The sequence below is a fragment of the Hyaena hyaena genome, unplaced genomic scaffold, assembly GCF_003009895.1.
Source record: "Hyaena hyaena isolate Hyena2069 unplaced genomic scaffold, ASM300989v1 scaffold_1102, whole genome shotgun sequence".
In the NCBI taxonomy this organism is placed as follows: domain Eukaryota; kingdom Metazoa; phylum Chordata; class Mammalia; order Carnivora; family Hyaenidae; genus Hyaena; species Hyaena hyaena.
In genome coordinates, this window is record NW_024081732.1 from 377387 (window position 1) to 402508 (window position 25122).

Below are 25122 nucleotides of genomic sequence, written 5' to 3' on the forward strand. Positions count from 1 at the left end.
ACTAGGGAGTAATGAAAAGTCTGTCTGTGAGTGAGTGACTGTGTGAGTGTGTGTGTGAGAAGGAGAAAGAAGAAAGGAGAGGGAAAGAGGGGGAGAGGGGGAAAGAGACAGTGAAGAAGAGGGAGAGGTGTACCAATCACAGCCTGTATTTAGAAGGAGCATGTGCACTTAACTGTTTTGATACCACTGGGCTTGTGTCCGTTCACATGAAAGGCATTTTAAGGCTCTTAAACTTATTCTGTTATACTTCAAGACCTGCGAGTGATAACCCATGCTTTTTATATGGTGATTTTCTTTGACAAACATGAAATTAGCCTTAGAAAGACATTCTTCTAATTCACATATTGTTTAAGTTGAGGGCTCAGTATTACAAAGTCGGAAAGATTTTGTAGGTAGTTAGGAGAAAATAAGTCTTTTAATTACGTATTTGAAAACAAAGTGAGAGAGAGAAAATGATAAGTAGTTTACAGGAAGAGGCTCTTAGCCTTTTTCAAAGCTAATTTGTTGGGAATTCTTTGGCTAAGGTGGAATAAATGTATTATCGGAGAAGCTCTATCGAGCACAGTGTGATGGTAGCTTAATCTGACTGTGGCTGTATCTCACAGATCACTGTACCCAGTCAATACTCTATTATTGCAAGTTAAGTGGTTTGCTACAGTATTCCACACACAAGGTATTGGAAGCTCTGTTCCCTAATTTCCTAAGCAATAAAGGTATAAGCAGTATGCATTTTTTATTATAAAAACTAACAATTGCTGCCACGGAGTTAATGGTTTTTTATATACCATTGGTACCCAGGAGATTCAGTCATAAATCAGAGCAAAATTAAATGTAAAATGTACTAAATTTTGGCAGAATGAGATTTTCTTTGCAGAGGCTGAAGTCTTCAGCTTTCCTTGGAATCAAACTTTGGTTTTCTTCCTGGTGCTTTTATTTTCATTTTATTTAAATGAGTGTGTTGTTTCCTGATTAAAATTGATTCTGAATAATTATAACAACAGTAATTCACAGCATGAGCCTGGGCAGCATTCTTTATAGCTCCTGGAGGCTGTCTTCATCCAGCTTTTCTGCGCTTGCCAGTTTTTCAGTGTTAACTATATTCGCTGTGCAACAGTGTTATGAACTGCCCAACAAAGAGTATAGTATGGAAGATCATTCCTCCTTTCAAATGGCTGCGTTTTTACAGGTTGGGGACTCTGTGCGGGTAAGCATTTAAGTGGTGAATTGCTTATTTACTCATTTCACAGTAAATAGTAGGTGAGAAAGGACAATGATTTCTCCTCATTAGTAGACTTGGTTAAGAATTGTTAGTTTCCATGTATCAGGAGCCCAGGAAGGAAGGGGGGAGAAGTGGTTACTGAGAAGGGACCTGGGTGTTTGGTTCAGACTAGAGGTAGAATTAGAGATGCTTGTGGGTGACAGGGACAGAGCATTCAAAGTCAGCACAGTCAACCTTACCCTTCAATCTCTCTTAGAGGTCTCTCTTTTGCTCTTGTTTCGTTTTTCTTTATGCCACTGGACTTTTTCTGCATCTTTCCACTCGTGCAGAATATGGTGGCATCACAAGGTCCCAGACTGCACATTCTCAATCCCACTCACTAGGTCAGAGTCAGGCCCAAAGACCTTCAGAGGCCGGGCCACATTTCGGTTAATAGTGAGTGATGGAGCAGGGGCAATACGCAGAATGCATTCTTGCTTAAAAGCATCCAAATTAAACAATATTATTGGCAAAACTAAACATAGCCATGGCCTGCAGGCCAACTGTAGTGTTGAGGTGCCATTTTAGATTCCTTGACCAGTCTTTCTTAGATCATTTCCCAAATTTAGGGGACACCTAGCTTTATTGGCAGAGATGAGACTAAGATGAGGCAATAAGGCCTCAGGTACAAAATTTAAGGTGATGCCTAAAAATATCAATAATACAGATAAATAATATTTCAATGTAATGTTTATTTTTTTAATTTTTAGAGAAAGAGCACATGAGAGAAGAGAGCGGGACGGGGCGGGGGGAGAGAATCCTAAGCAAGCTCCATGCTCAGTGAGGAGCCTGACATGGGGCCCCATCTTACCACCCTGGGATCATGACCTTAGCCAAAATCAAGAGTTGGACACTTAACTGACTGGAGCCACACAGGCACCCCTCAATGCAATGTTTAAAAAAATACAAACTAATGCAAAAAGACTCTATGATGAACAAAATACAAAATTATCAATATAGACAGGATCACTTTTACTGATTTTTACTTTTACCTCAAGCTCCACTATGGGTCAGAGTAGCATGGTTCACTAGGTGTCTACCCATAAGCCAGTCAGTTGTAGACAGAAGAGTGAGTCGCCATCAATACCCTGTGGGTGGAGGAGTTACTTGTCAGTAGTAAAGATGTGGGCCAGGCGGGCAGATCCCAGAAGATGTCTCTAAAGGATGTTAGAGTATGATACTTTGTTCTGGGATACAGACTCTGTATTAGTCAGTCAGCCATAACACAATACCATAGTCTGGGTGAGAATCTGAGATCAGGGTGCCAACATGTTGGGTATGATTCTGGTGAGGACTCTCTTTCTGGCTCATGGATAACTCCCTTCTCACTGTGTCCTCACATGGCCTTCTGTGTAAGAGTGTGGGGGCAGAGAGAGAAGCCTAGCTTTCTGGTGTTTCTCCCTTATAATCTTATCACGAAGGCCCCACCTGCATACCTCATGTAACTCCAATTACCTCTCATCTTCACATATCGTTACACTGTGGTTGGGTTTCAACATGTGAATTTTGAAGGACACAAACATTCAGTCCTTAACAGCCCCTGAATATTAGGGGTATGCTCCAAACATTCTTAATTCCTCTTAGTAGTCTTTTCTTGGGCTCCTTATGAATTAATTAAGCCTTGCTTTTAAAAAATCTAAGTATCTTTTGACAAATTGTGCCAAAATATAAACCCAATAAAGTAAGTTAAGATTTTGTCATTGACTTCTTATTCCAAGTTAGCTGCCACAGGACTATCATTTTACAAAGCTGAATTAATTATCAGAAGAATGACTCAAAGATTTTACTAGAAAATGAAGTTTGGGTGCTTAATCATTTCTGAAATTCCTGGGATCTGACCAATAATTACGCTTCCCATCCATAAGAGGACAGAAACATTTAGCATATGGTTTTTCTTTTCAATATAAAATCAATCAGAATATGTCACTTTGTGGCTCAGTGTAGTCAGTCAAAATGTTGTGCCTAGTTCTCTTAAATGTAAATCTCCCAAAGACATCTTTCAGAAAGTTCTATCAAATTATTAAATGATAGGAATGTTGGTAGAGAAAATAAATTCCTTTAGACACCTTAAAGGAAATAAGAATTAAGGAATGTTTCCCCGTCCCCCCCCCCCCCCATCTCCTCAAGGGCTGTTTTTGGTTTTGATGTTCAAACACCATATTGGAAAACATTTAAACTGTGAATATAATTCTGAAAACACTTTGAGCCATGACAATATCTGTCCTGGGCAGCCTCGTATCAAGCTGGCAAACAGATCCTGGAAAAATAGGGAAGTATTTTTGTTTTCAGAATGCTTTATATGCAATTCCCCAGAAAGAGCTCAAAAAGATAGATACTCTTTTTCTAAAAGGTTGCTGTTTTAGCACTTCCTAACTTATAAAGGCTGGAATTTCCCACTGGCTCAGTGGAGAGATTTGTATCAGTTATTTTAGATTCACTTAATAGCGCATTTGTGTTTGAGATGAAGTGTGAGTCCCATCAGACAAGTAAGATTGTTCTTAAAAATTGGCCTCCTTCTCCCTCCCCCCATGTATACTCAGATCTAAAGTAGAGTATTCTAAATGTTATTCCACAGCTAGGTATGACATCCTATCTTAAAACAGCAGCAATAGCTCCTGTTTCTCTTTGTAGAGAACATGGCTGTGTATATAGCAAGTGAATCTGTCAAGACCGGTGATTTTTCAGCTCTTTAAGTGAAGCCTTGATTATCCCCCCCTCCCCTGCACTGTACTGGTAGAGATGGAAGTGAGAAAGGTGGCAAAACATAGAAAAGTACCACGAGTATTTGTACAAAATACAGTAACACTTGCCTAATCACCTGTGACTCCAGTATAATTATTGCATTTTGTTTTTACTTCTGCATTCGTCATGTTCTCTCCTTTTATTTTCCCTCCTGCTTGTCATCTTTATTATGTTTTTTTGTTGTTGTTGACTTTTTTAGAGCAGCTTAAAGTTCAATGTAAAACAGAGGGGAAGATACAGAGTTTTCCCATATACCCTCTGCCCCCAAACCTGCATAGCCTTGCCATTAATTGATGAACCTACGTTGACAGATCACAGCCACCCAAAGCCCGTAGTTCACTCTTGATGTATCACTCTGTAGGTTTGGACAAATGTATAGAGACATGTTCCTTATAGTATCATACGGAGCATTTTCACTGCCCTAAAACCCTGTTCTCTTCCTATTCACCCCTCCCTGTCCACCTTAAACCTAGCAACTGCTGAACTTTTTATTGTGTGTTATAGTATTGCTTTTTCCAGAATGTCATATAATTAGAATCATAACGTATGTAGCATTTTTAGATTGACCTCTTTCACTTAGTAATATGCATTTAAAATTCCTCCATATTTTTTCATGGCTTGATAGTTCATTTCTTTTTGTCACTGCATCATATTCCTTTGTCTCAGTATACGTTTCATCCTTTTACCCACTGAGGAACATCTTGGTTGCTTGCAAGTTTTGGCAATTACGAATAAAGCTTCTATAAACTTCGTGCTCAGGTGTTTGTGTGGACATAAGTTTCAAGTCCTTTGGATAAATACCAAGGTGAGCGATTGCTGGCCTTGTGGTAAAAACATGTTTAGTTTTGTAAAAAAAAAAAAAAAAAGCACCAAAGTATCTTCAAAACTGGCTATAACACTTTACATTCACACCAGCAATAAATGAGAGTTCCTATTAATTCACATCCTTGTCAGCATTTGGTGTTGTCAGAATTTGACCATTCTAAATAGGTGTGTTGTGGTATCAGGTTCTACCTTGTTTTGCCCTTAGGTTTTACCTTCTCTGCTAGCTTACATGCTTCTTAAAGGCAAGGGTTATGTACATTTTTTTTTTAAATCAACCACTCTTTGTGTAATTACCTGCATGTAAAGTTCACTCAGAAGTGTGCCAAAAGATTGAAGATGCTTAACGTGTTTGAATTGGTTAAAAGTTCAACTAGAAGAAGGAAAGAAATATCACTTATTGAATAAATATGCCAAGCATTTGAAATACTTGTACTTTTCCTGTTAATTCTCACAATCGTTCTATGAGGAAGACAAAATTATTCCCACTTCTAAAAATGGACAAACTGAGGCTTAAAATAGTAAGTAAATTACCTTCCATCAGTGGAGTCAGCTAGACCCATGGTTCTAAACCAGGTCTGTTGGCCTAAAGCTGATTTCATTAGGATGGGCTATGCCAGCAATCAGAGCCAAGATTCCAATCTTACATGCCCATGGGGCCAGGTAGACAAGGGAGGATGCTAGTCTGGAGGAGGGGCTGGGGTCAAGAAGTGGGCAGTCTCTACATAGCTCTAGCCAACTATTAAACATTTTTAGAAACATGAATCCATAAATCTGGATTTTGCAAAATCTTCCAAGTTTTATATTTTGGCACCTAATTTAGTAGTAATACTTGTAAAAGTTAATATAGGTCTGTGGGTCAGACTTAGGCCACAAAAGGAAAGTGTCTAACTGTTGTAGTAAAGAGTAGTTTTGTAAAAAATTTTTAATGTTTATTTATTTTTGAAAGAGGGAGAGAAAGAGGTAGAGAGAGAGATAGAGCATGAGTAGGGGAGGGGCAGAGAGAGAGGGTGACATAGAATCTGAAGCGGCTCCAGACTCTGAGTTGTCAGCACAGAGCCCGAGGTGGGCTTGAACTTCTGAACCATGAGGTCATGACTTGAGCTGAAGTCAGATGCTTAACTGATTGGGCCACCCAGGTGCCCCTTAAAAAGTTTTTAAGGGTTGCAATTCCTTTTCCCCGAATATGTATTGTGATCCTAAATGATGTAAAGAATTTCCTGTCAAGAAAAATTTAGAGAGCTGTCATTAAAAGTTTACTCTTTTGTTGGTAATACTTGTTAAGTGGTACTTAGTGTGGAGCCCAGATAGTGAATAAAGATGGTTACTATTTTACTTAGCCCAGTTGATAGGAAGTTCTACTCTAGAACTTCATGAAAATAGTAAAAGCATTTATTGAGCTGTGAACTGATGCTGCATACTGCACTCTACACGATTTTCTAAGTATTTTATGTAAATATATTCACTCTCCCACAAGAAATTACAAATGACATGCATATGTAACCATATGTAGCTTTGGTGTTAATTACTAGTTGCCCATTATGAGTATGTAGATGAATCCCTTTGGTAGAAGCAGCTAGAGTGATCTCTTGTTCTTTCTCTTGAACTTTTCTATCTTTTGTTTTCCTGATCCAGGTTACCGGCCTGTGTTGTCTTTGTCACTGGCCCAGAGTGTTCGAGTCTCTCTTTTGACATAAGTGTTGATAGGGTAATCACAGAAAATTCTATCTTTCTGTTACATCTCTTACAGTTTGCATCTATCTGCACAGAGTTTAATTGAAGTTTTATGCTTTAACAATTTTTATTCCTAGGAGCTCTTTCAGGACATGCTGTAGGGAGGTGAAGTCCCCTCACTGTCAATGTTTGACTTTAAATGTCCCCATTGGGCACTCCTTTGGAGAGAGAGATTTGATGAGCCTTTATGATTTCTATGTAGAAAATAGAATGTCCCGTAGGATGCTGTGAAGGCTCAAATGTCTCTATATGTTCTTCAATGATCATGCCTCACTTTTCATTGTTAACATGTCTTTCCTACTGCAAGGATATTTCTTGTCCCTGTATTTTTCATGTTTTGCTGCTCTGTATTTTTTAATTAAAATTAAAAAAATGTTTATTTGTTTTTGAGAGAGAGAGAGAGAAAGAGAGACAGAGACAGATAGAGAGAGAGAGAGAGAGACAGAGCATGATGGGGGTGAGGGCAGAGAGAGAAAGGGAGACACAGAACTCCAAGTGGGATTCAGGCTTTGCACTGTCAGCACAGAGCCCAAAGCAGGGCTCAAACTCACGAACGGTGAGATCATGGCCTGAGCTGAAGCTGGACACTTAATGACTGAGCCACCCAGGCGCCCCTCAAATTTTCCTGCTCTTTTAAAGGGATGCTGTGTTCTTTTACTTTAGTCCTACTTCCCTCTCTTCTGCTCTCCTTGTTTTGCTCATCCAGAGAAACCACTTTAATTATTTTAACTTATTTTGGAATTAAACATCATACCTCTAAATAACATGCTTTTATTGCTATTTCCTGATTTTTAAATTTTAAGTGTTATCTATCAGTTTCAAATGAGAAAGCTCAAAGAAGATTTAGCTCTGTTTCATGCTTGATCCCTGCCACAAAACAAAACCTTCTCATATCCCCAGTTTTTCCAACAAATTTAGTTGAAATTGGTTAGATTGGTATTTTTATATGCGATGTCTGTATTATTATGGCTTTATAAGCACTATTCACAATCAAGCCAAGAAGTATGCGATGATGTATTTTTCCTAATATTCTGAAATTTCACATTGATGTGTTTTAATGTTCATTTATTTTTATTTATTTTTCTGGTAACTTAATATGTCTTTTTAAATTTGGAAGCTTATATCTTTCAATTATGGGAACTTTCTTGAATAATAATAATAGTTCTTGTTTGGATGGTTCATTTTTCTCCACTTCCTTTATTTTCTAATTCATTTAATGATGTTGGACCTCCACGTCTATACCTCTACAGTTATTATCTTTTCTTTCTTTTTTTTTTTTTGTGTGTGTTTATTTCTAGGAGAGAGAGAGAGAGACAGAGTGAGCAGGGGAGGGTCAGAGAGAGAGGGAGTCACAGACTGAAACAGGCTCCAGGCTCTGAGCTGGCAGTCAGCACAGAGCCCGAGGTGGGGCTCGAACCCACGAACCGCAAGATCATGACCCAAGCGAAAGTCGGACGCTTAACCGACTAAGCCACCCAGGTGCCCCAGTTATTATCTTTTCTTCCCTATTTCCTTATTTTCAGTTTCTGCATCTTTCTCTTCTGATTTTCTCTTCTCTCCCTTGTCTCCTTGTATGCTTTCTTTGGGTTTAGTTTGCTTTTTTCCCCCCTAGTTTCTTAAAGTGGAAAGTTAGGTTGCTGACTTAAGGTCTTTCTTTTCCTTTAATATCGGTTTTTCAGTTATAAATTTTATTTCTTGAAATACTTCAGCTACCTCCCATAAATTTTGGTATGTTGTGTTTTGTTTTCATTCATTTTAATGTATTTTTCTAATTTTTGTTGTGATTTCTTTTGACCCATTGGTCATTGAGGACTCTATTGTGTGATTTCCACATATTTGTCAATTTCTCTAAAGCCCTTCTGTTATTGATTTCTAATTTCATTTCACTGTGACTGGAGAACACATTTTGTATGATATAAATCCTTATACATGTTCTGAAACCTGTTTTATGGCCTAGCATATGGTATATACTGGGGAATGTTCCATGTGCCCTTAAATAATTATATTTTTCTCTTGTTGGGTGGAAAGTTCTATAGATCTTGGCGTCGTCTAGCTAGTTTATTGTGTTGTTCATTTCTTCTGGTTCCTTGTTGATATTTTGTCTAGTTATTATATCCATTACTGAAGGTGGGGTTTTGAATTGTGTTTCAACTATTTTTGTTGAATTGTGTATTTCTTACTTTAATTATATCAGTTTTGACTACATTTATTTGGGGTTTTATTAGTTGAGTATATCTATAATCATGTCTTCTTGATAGATTGACTTTTTATCATTATAAAATGGCTTTGTCTTTAGTAACAATATTGTCTTAAGGTTTATTTTGCCTGATATGAGTATCACTGTAATTTTTTTAATTTAAATTTTTATTTAAATTTCAGTTAGTTAACATACAGTGCAATATTGGTTTCAGGAGCAGAATTCAGTGATTCATCACTTCTGTACAACACCCAGTGCTCATCACAAGTGCCTTCCTTAATACCCATCACCCATCTAGCCCATCTCCCACCTTCCTCCCTCCATTAACCCTTAGTTTGTTCTCTATTGTTAAGAATGTCTTATGGTTTGTTTCTCTCTTTCCTCTTTCCCCCTTTCTCATATGTTCATCTTTTTTGTTTTCTAAATTCCATATATGAGTGAAATCATATGGTATTTGTCTTTCTCTGACTTCACTTAGCATAATACACTCTAATTCCATCAGTATCATTGCAAATGGCAAGATTTCATTCTTTTTGATGCTGAGTAATATCCCATTGTGTGTGTGTGTGTGTGTGTGTGTGTGTGTGTGTGTGTAATGCATATATATATATGCATGCTACATCTTTATTCATTCATCAGTCAATGGACATTTGGGCTCTCTCCATAGTTTGGCTATTGTTGATAATGCTGCTGTAACATCAGTGTCCATGTTCCCTTTCAGATCTGTATTTTTGTATCCTTTGGGTAAATACTTAGTGATGTAGCTGCTGGATAGTGGGGTGCTTATATTTTTAGTTTTTTGAGAAACCTCCATACTGCATACCTGCACTGTTGCTCTGGGGGAGGGTCTTGCTCTGCTTTTGTCATTTGCTGGCTCTTGTGAGGAAAGCAGTCGCATGACCATTCAGTGTTTCAGAGTTTATGGCAAAATAGAGCAGAAAGCCAGCATCCAGCTTGCTGCCCTCCACCCGAATCTCTGCTGCTATGCTTGAGAAAAGTGCAGCATGTTGTCACCACCTGTACTTCATGTGACACAGGAGTGCTCAGACCATGCTGTCACTCCTGGGATTATGCCTGCTTTGCCACTTTTAAGGAAGGCATGTCCCCCATGGTAGAGGACTTCTAGAAGTTCAGATTTTGTGCCCTGATGCTTATAATACTTTACAGTAGCCTCCATGAGCAGGCTGTCTCCTCCCTGCCTTACCCACAGCTATATCTCTCCCGAGTCAGCACTCTGCACCTCCTACCTTCCCAGAGGAAGTCACTTTTCTACTTGTAGACTTGGAATTTTTGTTCTCTCCGACCTCCAATTGCTTTCTTGGGTGTTTACAATGATCACTATCTAGCTGTTATAAGGATATTTGAGGGAGTGTTTTGGGATATTCTGAGGGATAAGAGAAGCTTTGAGTCTTCCTACTCTTCTGTCATCTTAACTCCTTCTGATCACTGTAACTTATTTTGGTGACTCTCTGCATTGTATATATATATATATTTTTAATATTTTTATTTATTTCTAGGAGAGAGAGAGAGAGACAGCGTGAGCAGGGGAGGGTCAGAGAGAGAGGGAGTCACAGACTGAAACAGGCTCCAGGCTCTGAGCTGGCAGTCAGCACAGAGCCCGACGCGGGGCTCAAACCCACGAACTGCGAGATCATGACCCAAGCGAAAGTCAGACGCTCAACCGACTAAGCCACCCAGGCGCCCCTGCATTGTATATTTTTAACTGTCCTTTTACTTTCCATCTATTTGTCTCTTTGGCTCTAAATTATATTTCCAGTATCTCTTGATCTATCTCTGACTTTTGAGTGGAGTGTTTACTCCATTTACATTTAATGCAATCACTGCTAAGGTAATTTTATGTGTGCAAGTTTGCTATTTATATCTGTATGTCTTTTGTCTTTTTGTTTCTTTGTTCCTCCATTGCTGTTTTGCTTAGTGTTAGTTAGGTTTCTGAGTATAGCATTTGAACTCCCTAAGGCTGCTGATTTCCACCACTACCGCATTTGTTAGACTCGTTTCCAAAGCTATTGCAGAGTTAGGTAGAGGGTGATGGGAATAGGCTAAGTTAGAATATCACAAACCTCATTGTCCTTATTGAGACCCAGATATTTCCTTGAATAAAGAATCCTTGAATTGCTTTATATCATTGGTTAATTTCCAGAGTCCAGAATAAGTTTGACAGTTTTTGCTAGTGTTCCATTCCGTTTATGGGTGAGTAAATTTTCAGACATCCTTTTCCCACTCTTACAGAAGTGCTTTCAGAGATTCCTTGAAGTCTATTTTCCATTCTTTCCTTTGGCTATATTTATCCTCTATTATTATTATTTTTAAATGAATGTCTGTTCTTGTTTCTTATAAACAATGGCCAGGACATTTTATCTTTCTGAGGATATTATTATAAGTTAAAAATTTTTCCCCCTACATTATGTCTATTTCTTCCAATTTGCTTTAGCTTCTTCATTTTGTCTTCTATGTTAGAACTCTCTTTAGACAACAATAGCAACATTTATTGACTGTTAGTAGCAGACATTTATTGAGTATCTATTATGTGGTCATCACTCTTCTAGTGCATTATTCATATTAACTTACTCAATACATGTTAACTTATTTCATTCTTACCTTAAATATTATAGGTGAGTATTATCAATTCCTCAATTTTACACATGAGGAAGGTGAGCTCTAAAGAAGGCAAATAACTTGTCTAAAGTTACATAGTACAGAATTGCAGGGTTGGAATTCAGGTCTAGTCTAACTTCTACATCCTATTTCTTAGATAGCTCATCCTTAGGTTATCTGTTTATTTGTGCCAGTTGGGCTATGAACGTTCTGATCATTGGGTGGGCCTTATTGACTGTGTGGGTGTCATCTGTGAAGTAAATTGGGTTTTTCTTGGTTTTCCTTTTCTTATTGTTACTTTCTATTGCTAGCTTTTTCTTGTCTGCTAGTCTATTATCACTAGTCGATTAGCTTTTTATCCTCCAAATGTTTTTTTTTTCTGTTTTTGTTCTCTTTTTTTTCTTTTTGCATTTATGAATTTATGCCTTACAGAGAAAAAAGGTTTACTATCATTTTAATAGGGCTTTGGGAAAACCCAGAACTAGACTTATGCTTTCAATACACTGCCCTTTTAATCATTTTAAGCATATTTTTTTGAAAAAAAATATCTGTTATCTGAAGTTCTTGGAAGCCTAGTCCTGTTTATCTGCTGATTTAACATGAATACTAGATTTTTCCTCTTTGGCTCTATAATTTTGTTTTGCATTTGCATCCTCAGTGGGAGCTTTATCTATGGGATTTCTGTGTGATTTAGGCTGTGTTTTTCTTCATCTAGATAAGTTTCTCATTTTCTCCTGCTGGGTGCTCCAGGATGTTTTTCTATGTTAATGTCATGTCTTAGGAATACAGAACTCTGCAAGGAGAGTGTAAAATAAAACCCAAACTCATGGGAAGATGGGCTTCTGGTTAAAAATTTTTAGGAGAGGTTTCCCCCCTTTGCATGCCTGAAATGTAGAATTGTACCAGCCGCCTTGTTACCTTTCTGTGCCAATGAGAACACCATTTCACCCAAAATCCAGTCCTCCGAAGTTCCTGGATTAAGGACAAGGGTCTCCTTTCCAGCTTTTTGCTTCTCATAGGTTCCAGGTCTTATGTACTCTGTGTGCAGCTCTTAAAATCAGAGCCCATAGGCTGAGACCAGACCAGTCCCTTCCCCAATCACCAAAACAGGACAACATGATACTATCTCACTGAGTTTCCTCTTCATTTTTGACTCCTGGGTATTTCCCATACTTTTATTTGAGTTCAGACATGTATTTAAAAGGATACTTGTGATTATTTTAACCAGAATATCTGTATGTTTTATAGCAGAAGGTTTAATTTTATCTGATCTGATATCATTGTCTGAAGTCCTAAAATTAACTTTTCTTGTGGAATTCCTTCATGTATACCCTCTGACTGTTATCCTGAGATTGCAAGTATGTGTCCCTTATATGGCTGCTAAGTCATAGGATGTATTTTCCCCAGCTTTATTGAGATATAATTGGTAAGTAACATTGTGTAAATTTAAGGTACATAACATGTTGACTTAGTACATTTATAAATGACAAAATGATCACCAACCGCTATAGTGTTGGCTAACACACCCGTTATATCACATAATCATCATGTCTTTTTGCAGTGAGAACATTTAAGATCTATTCCCTTGGCAACTTGTGAGTATATAATACAGCATTATTAACTATAATCACCATGGTGGACATCAGATCCCCAGAACTATTCATCTGGTAACTGGAGGTTTATTCTCTTTGACCAATATCTCCCTATTGTCCCTACCACCTAGCCTCTGGTAACCATCATTGTAGTTTCTGTTTCTCTCAGTTTGCCTTTTTCAGATTTCACGTATAAGTAGTATATAACATTTACCTTTTTTTCTGTGTGGTTTATTATACTTAGTATAATAAAGTCTATCTGTGTTGCAAAAGGCATGATGAGTAAAACTCCATAGCATATAAACCACATTTTCTTTATCCTTTCATCCATTGATAGACACTTAGGTTGTTTCCATATCTTGCCTATTGTGAATAATGCTACATTGAACATGGAAGGGCAGATATCTCTTCAATTCTTTTAGGTAAATACTCAGAAACGACATTGCTGGATCATGTGGTAGCTACATTTTCAAATTTGTTTGAGGAGTCTTCATACTGTTTTCTACAGTGGCTACACCAATTTACAATTCCACCAACAGAGTTTAGAAGTCTCCTTTTTTCCCCACAACCTTACCAACACTTGTTCTGTCTTGCTTTGTGGATAGCCATTTTAACAGGTGTGAGGCAATATTTCATTATGTTTTTGATTTGTATTTCTGTGATGAATAGCAATATTGAGTGCCCTTGCACGTTAAGGACTATATTTTTAAAATAGCCTAATGGAATTTGTGACCAGAATGGTAGAGGTAAGAGTTCTTTATATTCTGTGCTGGCAAGACCTAACTAGAACATGACATTGTGTTCTGGATACTGCACTTTACAGAAGATTAATAGATTTGTGGTATGTCGTGACAGGGACAATTAGCATAGTGAAACATTGGAACACTATGTCATTTGAAGACCAGTTTAAAACACAGGGAGATTTAGCTTAGAGAAGGGAAAACTTGAGGGGGTGTGATGAGTTGTGTGGTGGAACACCAATTAGATTTATTCTTTGTACCTTTAAGAGGGCTGTATGATAGGCAGAAGTTATAGAAGGAGATAAATTTTTAAAATATAATTTTTTGTTGAATTGGCTAACATACAGTGGGTACAGTAAGGTCTTAGTTTTGGGGATAGATTTCCATGGTTCACCGCTTGCATGCAACATCCAGTGCTCATTCCATCAAGTGCCCTTCTCAGTGCCCATCAACCATTTTCCCTTCTCCCCACCACCATTAACCTTTAGTTTGTTCTCTATATTTAAGAGTCTCTTATGGTTTGCTTCCCTCCCTCTCTGTAACTATTTCTTTCCCCTCCCCTTCCCCCATATCCTCTGTTAAGTTTCTCAAATTACACATATGAGTGAAAACATATGATATCTGTCATTTTCTGACTGACTTATTCCACGTAGCACAATATCTTCCAGTTCCATCCACATTGTTGCAAATGACATGATTTCATTCTTTCTCATTGCCAAGTAGTATTCCATTGTATTTACAAACCACATCTTCTTTATCCATTCATCGGTTGATGGACATTTAGGCTCTTTCCATAATTTGGTTATTGTTGAAAGTGCTGCTATAAATGTTGGGGTACATGTGCCTCTACGCATCAGCACTCCTGTATCCCTTAGGTAAATTCCTAGCAGTGCTATTGCTGGGTCATAGGGTAGTTCTGTTTTTAATTTTTTGAGGTACCTCCACACTGTTTTCCAGAGAGGCTGCACCAGGTTGCATTCCCACCAACAACGCCAGAGGGTTCCCGTTTATAAGGAGATAAATTTGGGCTTGATATGAGGAAAACCTCTTGCTGAATTGAAGGATTTGCATAAGAAAAGATAGCCCACCTTCCAGATGGGTGATGGGTTTCTCCTTTCCTCACCAGTGGGAGACATCAAACAAAGTGGGCATTATCTTGTCTATAATGGTTAAGATCTCAGACTCTGAGATCAAATTACTTGTTGAATTCAAATCCTGGCTTTACAATTTATTAGCTTTGTTGGCCATGGCAAGTTATTTAACCTCCACAAGTTTCTCTTTACCTATCTGCAACATGCCTTCGTAATGGTAACTAGATCATAAGGTCACTGAGAAATTTAAATGGGGTAATACATGTAAAGTTGTTGTGATGGTGCATGACACAGATTAAGCCCTGAAGAAATGTTTACCAATATCATTATCATCTGTCAATGATATAAAAGAGTATCTAAAATAAAAAGAAATTATAGAACACTGGAGTTGGGACTGCCTTATGTTTTGTATGGCTGCTGTTACAAATTACCACAAACCCTTGGTAGTTGAAAACAGTATAAATTTATTTTATTTTATTTTATTTTATTTTATTTATTTTTTTTCTAGGAGAGAGAGAGACAGCGTGAGCAGGGGAGGGTCAGAGAGAGAGGGAGACACAGACTCTGAAATAGGCTCCAGGCTCTGAGCTGGCAGTCAGCACAGAGCCCGACGCGGGGCTAGAACCCACGAACCGCGAGATCATGACCTAAGCGAAAGTCGGATGCTTAACCGACTAAGCCACCCAGGCGCCCCAAAACAGTATAAATTTATTATCTCATACTTCTGGAGGCCAGAAATCTGACATCAGTTTTAGTGGGGCAAAATCAAGCTATGTTCAGAGCTGTATTCTCTTTGGAGGTGCTAGGAGAGAATCATTTCCTTGCCTCTTCCAGCTTTTGGTGGCTGCCAGCCTTCGCTGGCTTGTGGCTGCATCATGCTTTTTCTCTGTTTCCACAGTCACAGTGCCTTCTCTTCTGTATGTAGTCAAATCTCCTTTGTCTCCCTCTTGGAAGGATACTTGTGATTGTATTTAGGACCCACCTGGATAATCCAGGACAATCTCACTGTTTCAAGATCCTTAACTTAATAATATCTGCGAAGTTCTTTTTTTGCCATATAAGGCAATATTCACAGATTCCAGAGATTAGGACATGAATATTTTTGGGAGTCTATTATTCAGCTTACCATAGCAATCTCTGTGGACAACAGACTATCTTCTTTTCTCTAAGAACACTCTCTACTACATTCTGGGCAAGTTACCTCCAGTGTTCCCTTGAGTAATATCAGTGTTAGGGAACTAATATCATTGGCCATATTGGGCTTCGGTTTATATACCAGAGTAATCCTGGAATACATATAGCTTCAGCTGGATCCAGGTACTCACATGGTGACTTGGTTGCTCAGGAGTTGGTCTCTCTATCTCTTAGTTCTCTTTTTTATCTTTAAATTGAATTTCTTTAGCAAGATAATGCTAAGATGACAAGATGATCACCAATGACCCAAACGACCTTGCTATCTTCTTAGACATCAGTTGAAAAGCTTCATTAAAAAAAAAAAACCAATTTGTAGAATTTGCATTCATTGGGCTGGGCCAATCTTGAATTGAGTCAGTCTCAATGAAACTCCAGGGACATTAAGTAAGGAGTGATGGTCTCCCATAAAATGTTAAAAAGGCACTATCAGCAAAAGGGAAATATTTGTTGGTCAGCTACCAAAACAGATGTACTATGCAAAGCATCACAGATAATATGCAAAACATTACATATGCTGTATGTAATCATAGTTTCAGCTGTACATTTTGCTGGAGGCCTATGGAATCAATCCCAGCACTCTATAGTTGTATGTCAGGCTCTGTGTACATTTGTGTTTGTTTATATTTTAGATAAAATTTACCAGATGGGAGAAATCCATTGGTGATGCCTAGCTGGCTTGGTGGAAGTGATCAGAGGATGTGGGTAAATTCATCTTTGAACAAATGAATTAAATATGCACAGTAAATGGTTTAATGCACAGCAGGAAAGTGGCGCCTACGCGTTGGGGAAGAAAGCAAAGCCAGCAGAGCAGCAAGCTTCATGCAGCCACTCCTGTGGTCAGGTCTGAGAGGTGGCGATAGCCAGGAGGCTAGCAGAGTGCTTTGTAGCACAGAGCTTGTCTGAGTGTGCAATATGTTACCTACAGCTGGGTCTGGCATAATCATCCCTGACTAATGGGAGGTGAGAGGACGGGGTTCAAGTACTGAATAAATAAATTACCTAATTACATATTATCAGAGAGAAGAACAGATGGTCAGCTTAGCCCATCTCCTGATGCCTTTGGCTTCAGAATGGAGAGTAAATCTCGTGAGACTGGAGCAGGTTGGGCTCTTGATTCTGTTTATCTCCTGGTCCTACCAGAGGTTCATGGTGTTTAGGAATAAACAGGCCTCACTTCTTCAAGGCTGAAGGGCACTGGGTGCTCCAGTGCCCATTCTAAACTAAAGCTGGGCAGGCCCAAACTAGTCGGCATTTTCCACTTTGTTAATTTTGGCACCAGATGGAGATGTAAATGCATTTCATTTCCTGTAAAATGGTTGAAAAGTGATTTTCAATTGAGAATCTGATAAAATATGAAGGGAGTAGTTGAGCATTTACTTCATGTGCTCAGGAGTATCTCCTATCTTGTCAGACCCTACACTTGTTTTCCTTGGCTTTCGATGTCCTCATAAAGAACCCACTTTTTCTGTGTCCTGGTTGGTCTGCTGTCAGAGGGAAGTGTGTGTGAATGATGTGGGATTCTGGAAGCACCACGTTTGTTTTCAGATGCCACAGTTTGGCAAGGGAAGGTCTTCAGAGAGGGTGGGTGGTTCCCAAATGCTGGTCTGGGGATAGTTGTCAGGTTGGCTGCGGCGGAATCACCTATGTTGTTTATTGAAGCTATTTGTTCTTTAGCTCCAAACATAAAGATTCTGATTCATTAGGTCTTAGGTAGGTTCTGGGAATCTGTGTTTCTAAAAACTCTACAAATGATTATGAATGAAGTTTGGAGATCATTCTATCAGTTGGGTAGCAGGAAATGGAAAACTCGAAGAGGTGATTAAAGATACTTTAATAGCTGCTTATTTACAAATGCATGGGCAAGTTTAGGGGAAAATGTTAAGGGATGGTGAGCTATCCTAGCAGTAGTAGGAAGTAGGTGCAAGGGGAGGAAGGAGTTATCAGAATTTGGTGGGACTTGTAGGTGTAAGAGAAGACCCCTGGACAGGAACCATGGACAGCTATTGTCACTCCATCATCTAGCAGGGAGGAAAACTTCTCTCTCCTTTTGCTCTTTGATCTCTTTCTGGAAATTTTCATTGGCCAAATCCAAAGGGCCAGGGAGTCCAGGTGATGCAGTCTATAAAAATCAGACTTTTGAGACACCAAAGAAGGTGGAGAATTCTGGAGAGTGGAACTGGAGGAGCAGGTAAAGAATATCTAGCACATGTTAGTATAGATAATATTTTCTATTTATATATTTGTGTCAATATGCAGATATGTTTTGTTTTACAGACATGCCTTTTTTGGGGGAGGGAGTGTAAAATAACCTCCTCAATAATTTCATCATAGAGATTGCAAACCCTTAAGGAACAGGGCTAACATCTTTAGAATTATCTTCCTGTGCGCTGCCCGTGGTTTAGCCAGTTCATATTCTTTCTCTGGAAAGGGCTGCAAGGAGAATATTTTGGAAGATCATACATTTTGGAGAATGTTTTGGAAGTTGTCTACCTGGTTGAGAACTTTACATTGACCAATATATTTTTAGAATGCTCTAATCTCTCTTATTAAGTTATTATGGCTCTATTATTCTGTATTATGTGAATTTACTTATACACTATAGGTAGCTGTTTATATTTGTAACCAATATGATCTTCATACTGAATATGTCTCCTTAAGGAAACCACTTTGGTATACTTCCAAGATTATACCAAGATTATAAAAGATTAATTATAAAAGATTAATTCAGTTGTATTAACTTTTTACTTTTTTTTGTTTTATGTCAGAAATTTATTTCACTGTATTTGAAGCTTACACTAATGTTTATTTGTAATTTCAACTCCACATCAGAAGGATTGGATTAATTTTGATTATAGTATGTTGCCTATGAAGATTTGAGCACACCTGAATATAACAGTAAAAGAAACTTTTAGAAACTGTCCATGGAATCCCTGGAGATTTGTCTATAGCTTCTGTTTCAAGACTCCAGCTTCCTTCCCCCCAGTGAGGAAGTTTTTGACATTTAGTGTCTCCCTTTATGAAGAAACTAACAGCTCAAAGACAAAGTCTTCCATTACAGCTATTCATTAGGTCCCCTGTGTCTGGTAAAGAGGACAGGCCTGGTCCACACCAAGGGAATAATACATATACTGATTGCCAGCATCTTTTCGTATGTAACGTGTCCTAGGCACTTGATATGCCGTTTAGTTCTTCCAGTTGGTCAGGCAGAAAGCTTTGGAGTAATCTTTGAGCCCTCCCTCCCCTCCCGCCTTTTTTTCCACATATCTATATAAATCTATCAACAACTCCAGAAGTCTCTACTTTCAAAATATATCCAGAATCTGGTCACCTCTTACCACGTGCAATGCAGGGTGTTAGTTCAAGTCACCAACATCTTTCCCCTTGATTAGTGTAGTGACCTCTTAAATGCAATGTCTGGGTCTCTCCCTGTGCCCTTCCATCTGTTTTTTTCTATAGAGCAAGCAGAGAAAGCCCTGTTAAAGATCAGATCGTGTAGCTCCTCTATTTATAGCCCTCCAGTGGCACCATCTCACTCAGAGAAAAGCCAAAGTCATTACCATAGCTTCTAAGGTGGAACCCTATCTTAGCTCTCTCTCTGACCTCATCTCCTTTTGCTCTCTTCTCTCATTGTATCTACCTACAGCATGCTCCCGCTTCCCAGCCTTTGTATAGGTCATTCCTTCTGCATAGAATCCTCTTCCTCCAGTTGTCGTTTTTTTTTTTTTTTTTTTTTTGGCCTGGTGTACTCTCTCATTGGATTCAGGTCCCTTAAAATATGACCCTCTAAGAGAAGCCTTCCCTGAACACTGTGTGTATAGCAGCCACCATCACTCTCCTTTCGTTGCATTGTGTTCTTTTTCCCCATATTACATATCACCATCTGACATATTTACCTGTTTATTTCTTCTGCACAGAATTAAAGCTTCTTTTTTTAAAATATATAATTTATTGTCAAATTGGCTAATATACAGTGTGTAAAGTGTGCTCTTGATTTTTGGGGTAGATTCTCATGGCTTACTATTTACATACAACACCCAGTGCTTATCCCAACAAGTGCCCTCCTCAATGCTCATCACCCATTAGAATTAAGTCTTCTTAAAGGCTGAGACCTTTGAGGTCCCTGCTCTATCTCTGGCACCTATTTTAGTACATGGCACATAGTTGTGTTCATTGAATATTGGTTAGATAAATGGGTGGATTTAGGAGTAAATCAATTATTCTGAAGAAGTATATTATCTAGCGTTTAGCAAAAATAACTCGGAAAAATTTCATTTTAAATAATATTGTATTGAATACTAAACTGATACTTTGCTAAGCATTTTTATTAGCCTTATTGCCAATGAAGGGTATTTTGGTTTATTGTGAAGGAGGGGAATATGTGTATCATACACACACAGACATGAGTTCACATGTGTGTGCAAATACACACATACATATATGTTATGTATGAATGTGTGTGTTCATATATGTATGCATGTATGTGAGTGTGTGGAAGAATGTGCATGTGCTTGTGCATGTGTGTGTATGAGTGTGTTTGTGTTTAAAACTTTTTTTGGCCCAGGAAGGAAATGGCTTCCTACTTAATATCTCATTGGAAAGTCTCCATCTTCTGTCCTAGGAGCTGGTGCCGAAGGTGGACATGGAAGAAGGAGACGGTGGGATCTGCACATGAATGAAGAGACCTGACTGTGAAGTGTTAGAGGATTTATTAAAGAACTGGACAGTTTCCTTTATAGTCTTTGTGAAGCCTCAGAGTTACTAACTGCCAGTGCAATATGGTATCACAAAGATAATAGCCTTTATTAGAAGTTTAGTTTTCTATTCCTACCTTGGAAAGCTGTAGCTTAAGAAACCCAAGTGGTCAACGTTTGTGGCACTTCTCTCTCTCTTCCAGAACCATTTAAAATATATGTTTTTTAAATTTAGTTTTGCCGGAAAAATCTGCATCCAATTTGAATGAAATTGAATATGTTTCAGGGCTCAAGCAGCATGTCTTCCATCTGAAGCAAAATGGAGATGAATTTCAATTAGGTGTTCCCATTATAATCTGTCTCCACCTGTAGTTTTCATCAAAAATTGCTAGGAAGTGTGGTATAATGTATGATCAGGATTTGCCCACTGGCAGCAGTGTCCCATTATCTTAGTAAAAAAGCACAAAATAATTAGTCTGATGCATATAGATAGCAGCTCCTTACAGCGAGTGACTTTAATTGTGGTGAGTAATATATATGGATTTTGAAGTATTATATATTTCCCTCCCAAGAAGACACCAATTACTAATTCAGTTGACAAAGTAACAATATTTCAGAAGATTTAATGCAAACTGAACATCATAGTCAATAGCCACTGTAAAATGTCCATTTTATGGCCTTATTTTTGCCTGAGCTTAATTTATGGTAATTTGGTAGTTGCATATAGCCTGGAAGTATGCTGTTGGCTTGAATTAGTACTTGGGTATTGCATAAATCATAGCTGAATGTGTTGGCTTCGTCTAATTCTCTTTTTTCTCCTACAATTGGAATCCTTCTTATCTTGCTATTTCTCTCTCCTCAATCCTACCTGTCAATTCATGGGGCTCTGAGAGCTCAGTATTTAGGAGATCACTTCTTCATAGAGTAGCATCTTCCAAATGCCAGATAGAGTGTTTCTGGGCTTCAGATGGAGGGAATTTAGCAAGTCCTTTTTTTTTTTTTTTTTTTTTTGGTGGGATAGAGTATTTGTACCATCCCGCCTTAAGTGCTTTAAAAGAAAATATAATTCCTTCTCCTTATCCTCCTACTTGTCTCTTATATGCTAATATAAAAGGTGAGGTTTAAAAGTATTATATTATTTGAACTCATTTTTTCAGGGCAGGTTTATACTAGTTTTTTCAATTTTATTTTTTAATCTGAAACATAGGACCAGTATGCCAGCGTGCTCTAAGCTCACAGGTAATCTACCTGGGTACCTAAATAATATGAATCATCCAACTGTATGGTAAGATTTAGTTTAGGTGACTGGTCTTCAGAGAAATACATTGGATATTTCAGAACTAATGAGATAATTGTCTATCTTCTGCTGTTCTTTTATACTTGCTTATAAAGATTTTGAATTTTTAGTTGTGATTAGTCATTTTAAAAAATGATTAAAAATTTTAAGTCAGTAAATGTCACACCTCTAATTGTTAGCAAACTTATTTTAAATATTGTAGGAAACCATGTTTTAAAATGTAGGTCCTTCTCTTGAACCCATAAAAGCATAATATAATATTGACATCTGTTCCTAAGTTGGATAGCAATATTCTTCTAATTTAGTTATACAACTCTCTTCCTTTACTTATAATCATAATAGTTAACATCTGTATATGAATTGTACAGAACTTTTATATGCATTACCACTTTTAACCCACATATTGCCCCTATGTTGTAAGCATTATTATCCACAATTTAAATGAAGAAACAAGCAAATTTAAAGTGGTATATTTTCTAATTATAAAATGACAAATGTTTACTGAAATGTTTATTGTAGGAAATCTCAAAAGTGTCAAAAGTACACAGGTATTGTTAGTAAGACTGACCAAACAAAAATATAGAAAAGACACAAATTACCAATTTCAGGAATAAAGTAAGTGGGTATCACTACAGATCCCACAGATATTAAAAGGACACTAAAGACAACCTACAGACAATTCTGTGCACATGAATTCCATAATCCAAAATAGGTAAAATGTACTAATTCCTTCCTAAAGTATTTTTTTTGTTACAGGATTCCATGGAGGATACACATTACATTTAGTTGTCATGTATACTTAGGTTCTCTCTCTTGGCTGTGGCAGTTTCTCAGACTTACCTTGTTTTTTTGACCTTGATAGTCTTGAAGAGTATGGTTGGGTCTTTTGTAGATTGCCCTTCAATTGGGATTTTTCTGACTTTTTTTCCTGAATGCTTATTGTTACTATTTTTTTTTGAGAGAGAGAGGGAGAAAGAGAGGGAAGAGCGAGTGTGAGCAGAGAAGGGGCAGAGAGAGAGGGGGATAGAGGATCTGATATGGGCTCTGTGCTGATAGCAGAGAGCTTGACATGAGGCTCAAACCCATGAACTGTGAGATCATGAGTTGAGCTGAAGTTGGATGTTTAACTGACTGAGCCACCTAGATGCGCCCCTGATGTTTTTTCATAGACTGGGGTTTTATTTTTGGGGAAGGAAGATCATAGATGTAAAGTACGTTTTTCATCACATTATATCAAGAGCACATACTACCAATGTGACTGACATATCACTGTTGATGTTGACTTTGATCATCTGGCTGAAATAGTGTTTGTTGTTTTTCAACTGAAAACTGTTCATTTCCCTTGTTTTCCACACTTTACTATTTGGAGGCAAGTTGCTATACCTAGCCCACAATTAAGGAGTGGGGGGTGGTGTTCCTTCTTCCTTGAGGAAAGACTATGAAAATAAACTACTTGAAATTCTTCTGCATGGAAGGTTTAGCTCTTCTCCATCTTTCTTTCTTTCTTTCTTTCTTTCTTTCTTTCTTTCTTTCTTTCTTTCTTTCTTTCTTTCTTTCTCTTTCTTTCTTTCTTTCTTTCTTTCTTTCTTTCTTTCTTTCTTTCTTTCTTTCTATGAATATTTATTTTATGGGTTATAATCCAATATGACTTAGTTTTCTTGCTCAAATTGTTCCAAGTTGGAACATTGGGAACTCTTTCAGTTGGCTCCTGTTTCACTTTCATATGCCCAGATGGTGTTTTTTGTTTTTTGTTTTTGAAAGTACTTCCTTAATTCCTGGCACTACAAGTTGCTCCTGGCACATGTTGCACATTTCCTACTAGGCACCTCTTCTATATTTTCTCTTCCACTCCTAGAATCCCCTGTTCCTCCATTCTCCAAGAAGACTTGGTTCTTTTTCTTGTATAAAGGTATTAGAAACCAAGACCTGAGAATTAAGTTTGTTCACTGCTACTAAGATGTTACTGACACTCTAGGCCCTGTTGGTTCATGGATCAGGGAAATTTATGTTTGCATACTGTGTCTATACATGTGTCTATAACTATTTCTGCATGTAATCATTTTAATTTATATTAAGCTAAACATGAGTTAATGACGTCTCTAACTCTAATTCCATTACCATATGCATCAGAATGATGCTCCTTCTCTTGTTTATCTGTAGACTCCCACTCCAACAGTAAGAATTGGGGTTCCCATCATTCACCATTTATACTCTTAATTGTTTAATTCTGGTATACATGTATAGCTGAGTTAGATTTGTTAACTTTTTCTTGCATGGGAAAAATTTTATCACCTAGAGCATAGTGTTTACCCTTGATCTTAGCTAAAATGATGAGAAGTGACTGGGCATAGCATTTAAATAGAGTTTCTTTTACCTTTAATTTTATAAACTCCACTAATTTCCAAAGTTACTTAGGTCAGCACCACCACTTCCAGTGAGGTTGTTTTATATGTTTGTAATACTGTTAGATTGCTTTGTCACATTCTATATTCCATCCTGGGATCCCATGTCAGCCTAAGTAATTTTTAAAATTTTGCATACATTAAGGTCCATTGTAAAGTTTTAAAAGTTAAATGACTTTGACAGATGCATAATGTCATATGTCAGGAATCATACATCATAGTTACACCACCCTAAAAATTCCCATGCTTCAATTCTCCCTCCTAAACCCCTGGTAACGCCTGATCTTTTTACTGTCTCTATAGTTTGGCCTTTTCCAGAATACCATTTAATTGCATTAAATGACAGTATATAGCCTGACAGTTTATAGCCTTTTCATACTGGCTTCTTTCACTTAAAGATATGCATTTGTGATTCATCCATGTATTCTCATGACTTGATATGTCATTTATTTTTGTTCCCAAATAATATTCCATTGTATAATTGCCATCTGATTTTTTCAAAGGTGCCTAAGTGATTCAATGAAAGAAGTATAGTCATTTTGACAATGTTGGAACTACTTGGGCCTGTTTACAAACCATAACACTCAATCTTTCATAAAAACCTTGTATAAAAATCAACTAAAAATGAATTGCAAATCTAATTTTAAAATTATGATAAAACTTTTAGAGGAAAATATTCATGACCTGTGGTTAAGCAAAGTGTTCTTAGATGGAACTCCAAAAGCAAGATCCATAGAAGAAGCTGG

At 37.7% G+C, this 25122-nt stretch overlaps 1 long non-coding RNA gene across 1 annotated transcript in view; it reads left to right on the forward strand.

Moving 5' to 3' along the window:
* Window positions 1–21181, forward strand: part of LOC120224063 — an 85737-nt gene extending 64556 nt beyond the window's left edge. Inside the window, exon 4 of the long non-coding RNA XR_005526457.1 lies at window positions 20605–21181. This is a non-coding gene — a long non-coding RNA (uncharacterized LOC120224063). The remainder of the gene's footprint in view (window positions 1–20604) is intronic.
* The last annotated feature ends 3941 nt before the right edge of the window (window positions 21182–25122 follow it).